At 36.2% G+C, this 5,437-nt stretch overlaps 1 non-coding gene across 1 annotated transcript; it reads right to left on the reverse strand.

The window, feature by feature from the left end:
• Positions 1-5,090: 5,090 nt before the first annotated feature.
• On the reverse strand, positions 5,091-5,162 carry TRNAY-GUA (transfer RNA tyrosine (anticodon GUA)). Its single transcript has one exon. It is a non-coding gene; the product is annotated as a tRNA-Tyr (tRNA).
• Positions 5,163-5,437: the final 275 nt, after the last annotated feature.

The following is a 5,437-nucleotide window of genomic DNA, read 5'->3' on the forward strand; positions in this document are numbered from 1 at the left end:
AACATCTCTGAAGGATGACATTGTGATAATTGTGTTAAAAAAATCCTGCCAAATCCTAATTAATCACATGGTGCCACATTAATACCAATTGTAATTTTTCACGCCCTTTTCTTTGTTTCCCTTCTTTAAAATTTAATATCAATGTTTACATATGTATATTAATTTTTTTTGAGGATATAGCCTACTGAGTCCATAAGGGCTACCCTCAATGGGGGGCAGTTCAATATTATTTATTTACTGTACATTGTCATCAAAAGAGGTAATTTTTACAAAAAAAAAAATAGTTTCTAAATAGTAAAAAAAAATATGATTTTGTACGTACCGATACCTAAAGAATCCAAAAATGGGGAAATAAGTACATGGTGTCATTTAAAAAGGACTCATTGGCACATTCTTTACAAATGAAAAGCATAGAATTTGAAAAAATGTTCAAAATATTCCTTCTTTGAAACCCTGCAACTTTTATATTTCTTCATAAAATTAGAAATAAGAAAGTTACAAGGATTGTTCCGTACAAAATACCCGGGCAGTACCTAAGAAGTGTTTATTTTGCTTTTTTTTTTTTTTCATAGCATATTAAAGTATGGAATCCTGGTGTAGGGAAACAGTGTTAAACTTATTGACGTCCTACTGATTCAGAAGAAAGCAATAAGAATTATCACAGAAGTACCAAGCAAATCATATTGTAAACAACTGTTCATACAGGAGTCCATCTTAACAGTTGTTAATTAATATATTCTGGAACTCCTTCTTTACATCAAGAAAAATTTTTATGGCTTCACCAGTAAGATGGATAAACATGAGTATAATACTCGTAATAAAGAAAAACTGGACATACCATTTTGCAGACCATCCAAAGTTAAAAGTGGTCCTTATATCCTGGGCTGTAAGATGTTCAACATGTTATCACAGGAAGTGTCACTAGACATATTCATAATAAAAGTGAAAACGTGGCTTCTTAGAAACCCATTCTATTCTGTGCAAGAATATTTTGAGTTAGAAAATCAAGCTGTAGGGATTTTTTAGGTTTCTTTCTCTGAGTTTTATTATTATTTTGTAATATATTAGGAAATTCTCATAAATTGTTAAGTTAATTCTTGTTTTATTGTATATAAACAGAGCATATCAATTAATATTTGGGATAAGTGTGTTACAGTTTTCATCTAGATATTAGCCTATTTTTGATTATCTTGACTCTCAACTGTAAACTCTAAGGAGTATTTGTGATCATTTTGTTTTATCTTTAGAACATTTTTCAATTTAATACGATAATTTCACACTTGTAATTTGACAATATCATTAGCTTTTGCTATAACGACAGCTAATAAATACTATACTATACTATACTATACTACTATACATACTTTTTACTCACTCTGTATTTTAAATTCCATTTGCTTTTTATTTCCTTTCATTTCGGATCTGTTTTTCGTTGAAATAGCTAATTGCTATGTTTTTTTGGTTTACTAAAGGATATGTTTCTATCTGATGCGTTTCCAATTCACTGCGAGCTAAAGCAGGGAGATGCACTATCACCTTTACTTTTTAACTTTGCTCTAGAATATGCCATTAGGAAAGTTCAAGGATAACACAGAGGGTTTGGAATTGAAGAGGTTACAGCAGCTTCTTGTCTATGCGGATGACGTGAATATGTTAGGAGAAAATCCATAAACGATTAGGGTAAACGCGGAAATTCTACTTGAAGGAAGTAAAGCGATAGGGTTGGAAGTAAATCCCGATAAGACTAAGTATATGAAAATTAGAGATTTATCCTTCGAAGAGGTGGAAAAATTCAAATATCTTGGAGCAACAGTAACAAATATAAATGACACTCGGGAGGAAATTAAACGCAGAATAAATATGAGAAATGCCTGTTATTATTCGGTTGAGAAGCTTTTGTCATCTAGTCTGCTGTCAAAAAATCTGAAAGTTAGAATTTATAAAACAGTTATATTACCGGTTGTTCTGTATGGTTGTGAAACTTGGACTCTCACTTTGAGAGAGGAACAGAGATTAAGGGTGTTTGAGAATAAGGTTCTTAGGAAAATAGTTGGGGCTAAGAGGGATGAATTTACAGGAGAATGGAGAAAGTTACACAACGCAGAGTTGCACGCATTGTATTCTTCACCTGACATAATTAGGAACATTAAATCGAGACGTTTGAGATGGGCAGGGCATGTAGCACGTATGGGCGAATCCAGAAATGCATACAGAGTGTTTGTTGGGAGGCCGGAGGGAAAAAGACCTTTGGGGAGGCGGAGACGTAGATGGGAAGATAATATTAAAATGGATTTGAGGGAGGTAGTTTATGATGGTAGAGACTGGATTAATCTTGCTCAGGATAGGGACCAATGGCGGGCTTATGTGAGGGCGGCAATGAACCTCCGGGTTCCTTAAAAGCCAGTAAGTAAGTAAGTATGTTTCTTTGAAAGGTTTTCTATTATCGGCTACATAGGTCTGTCACAACTTAATTGGGAGCCCTTTCGATGTCATTTGAAACCAAAAGACCAATGCCGAATTTGTTAATTTAAGAAGCAGGTAAAAATCGAACAAGGACATTTCGGTTCTCGTTATATACCATAATAAGTTTCCTTGGCTGACTGAATGTACTGAAAAGTACGAAATATTTTGCTATGTATGCATTACGTTTGGGGTGAATGACTCTGAATGGTGTACAGTAAAGAGGGCATATTTGACTTGAGCAATCTTATCAAAAAAGTAGTGAACACCAGTCTTGTAAATATCGTTTGTTACATAGTGAGCTATTTCATCTCTAGGTAAGACACAAATAGATTATCTATTATCGGAAGCTGCTCGACTTCAAGCAATAAAAGATACCGTAATGAAGTTGTCTTTTCCAACAGACAAATATTAAAGTTGTTGTTGTTTTCTAATGCCAGGCGTTTGACAATAAAGTCATTTGACCTCTTGCACTCCAATATTTTTCAAAGATATTATCATAACCAGCCACTGAAGCACATATTTTGAGGTGTTCCGAATCCATTTCTTGGTTTGAGTTGCACAATGGGCAGTTAGGGGACTGATATATTCCAATTCTATGCAGGTGTTTGGCCAAAAAATCATGGCCTGTTACCAATCTAAATGCAGGTACAGATGATTTTCGTGGTAAATCGGGAATTAACTGTGGATTTTGATGCAGAGTGTTCCATTTTTTCCCTGGGATTGTGTTATCAAATTTTGTTTGTTGAAGTCTAAGTATGTAGATTTAATAAATCTTTTCACATAGTAATACGTAGATTTAGTAACAGGTCTGTAAGTGGCAGTGCTGCCCTTCTTTGCTAAAGCATCCGCATTCTCGTTTCCCAGGATTCCACAATGGGATGGTATCCATTGGAATACAATTCGTTTATTGAGTGATATTAGTTGTGAGAGCATTTTAACAAAACGGCAAGTTCTGGCCGATTTAAGTGAACACCATATTTTAACGTTTTGGTGGCTACTTTATTCACACACAACCCCCAGAATGTCTGGAGGACCACACCTGCTGTTGGTCGACGGGTCCATTGGACCTAGCTGGGAGATCTTGTTGATCACCAGCTTTCCCTCCTTAAGCCACTGGAGGACGATTTTAGTGCCATAGCAGGTCAGCACTAGGAACAGAAAAGTAGAAAGAGGAGGAAGGAAAGGGAAATGAATCCCTAGGCCTCGAATGCTCTAATGCCGTCAGGGTCGAAGAAAGTGAGAGTTCAGTCAGAGGACTGGATAGGAAAGGGTAAAGAGGGAATTAGGTATTGGATAGAGGAAAATTATACCAAATTCAGTCATTAACTCATCAAGCTGACCAGTGCTAATTGATGAGTAGCCCCTCCCTTTAGTTCAGCTCGTAAAATTATGCTTACTAACAGCTGCACCACGGGAAGGTAGGGATGTGACATTGGATATTTGTCCAGGTTGGTTCCTTAAAGCCTTCAATGGGAAGGATTAATGGCTCTCTCCCCTGTATCCGACAGATACCTTTTTGCAGCCACAAATCTTAAAGTAACTCATTAAATCAGTGATATTTTTAAGTGCATAAGCAGAAATTAGCCTTCTCTAGACATCGAGAGAATAAAACTGTTTACAAGTCATTTTCATTGTTGGCAGGTATATAAAATAACTTGACTGAGGCTATCAGTTGTGATCTTAAAGAAAAAAATCAAGCATGAACGAATCTCCTTTTTTTTCCATTCAAGCTGTGACTGGTAACAAGAGACAAATGAGCACAATAAGATATTGTGTGAATTACAGAATTGAAGAGAGATTTGCTAGTTTCCATTACGTTTTCAAGAACAAAATAGCTGAAAGACTGTCAGAAGTCACATGTTAAATTCTTCGTGATTGGGGTATGGACGAAAAAAAAGTGGTGTGTCAAACATATGATGGTGCCTCTGTAATGACAAGTAAAGGAGGAGGAGTTAAAAAGTTGATGAGACTTTTATGGGCACCAGTAAAACCTTGTATGCTTGCATGGTTCCGAATCTGTTAAACAGGTCCATATATTTCTTACAGTCTGGACTACTTTTCATAGCTTTTTCAGCACGTCTTCAAAAAGAACAGTTTTGCTGACTGAAAAAGATTTCAATTTTCCATAAGCTAATAGTACAAGATGAAATTTCCAATCAAGGGTGGTTATGGTAATTTGATCAAGGTAGAGTATCCACCGGCCACTGAAGGAATATTGCACACTTTTAACACTGCTAATGTGGTGCTATAAATAAATTTTAAACACTTTTATCACAACCACAACACATTTCAATTTTTACTGCAATGTATCTATGGAATTATCACATTGATTCATTCACAAAACAAATGCTTAACGACGAACTAAATGTAATTATGAAGAGTGGAGACAAAAAATGTTTGCTATCACCTTCCACTTGATGGTTCTCGTCACGTACACCGAGGCGGGCAACATTTGCAAACGAAATGATACTAATCTTGAGGAATATTACTATGTGATAGGTTAGATTAGGTATTATGTGACAGGTTAGGTTAGATATATTATTTTAATGTATCGAAGTACATATATTTCCATGCAGATATTCTGCGTCATCATACGATGAAAGAGTAATGGAACGGAGAAAAATTCTCTCCGGCGCCGGGATTTGAACCCGGGTTTTCAGCTCTACATGCTGATGCTTTATCCACTAAGCCACACCGGATACCACCCCAGTGTCGGATAGAATCGTCTCAGATTTAAGTTCCAACTCTTGGGTTCCCTCTAGTGGCCGCCCTCTGCATTACGTCATAGATGTCTATGAACGTAGGACCGAAGTTCACACATGTGCTGAGGTGCACTCGTTATGAGTGACTAGTTGGCCAGGATCCGACGGAATAAGCGCCGTCTTAAATCACGAAGTGATTTACGCATATCATATATATTATTTTAATGTACCGAATTACATATATTTTCATGCAGATATTCTGAGTCATCATA

This window comes from Periplaneta americana, chromosome 8 (assembly GCF_040183065.1).
Source record: "Periplaneta americana isolate PAMFEO1 chromosome 8, P.americana_PAMFEO1_priV1, whole genome shotgun sequence".
Taxonomy (NCBI): Eukaryota; Metazoa; Arthropoda; class Insecta; order Blattodea; family Blattidae; genus Periplaneta; species Periplaneta americana.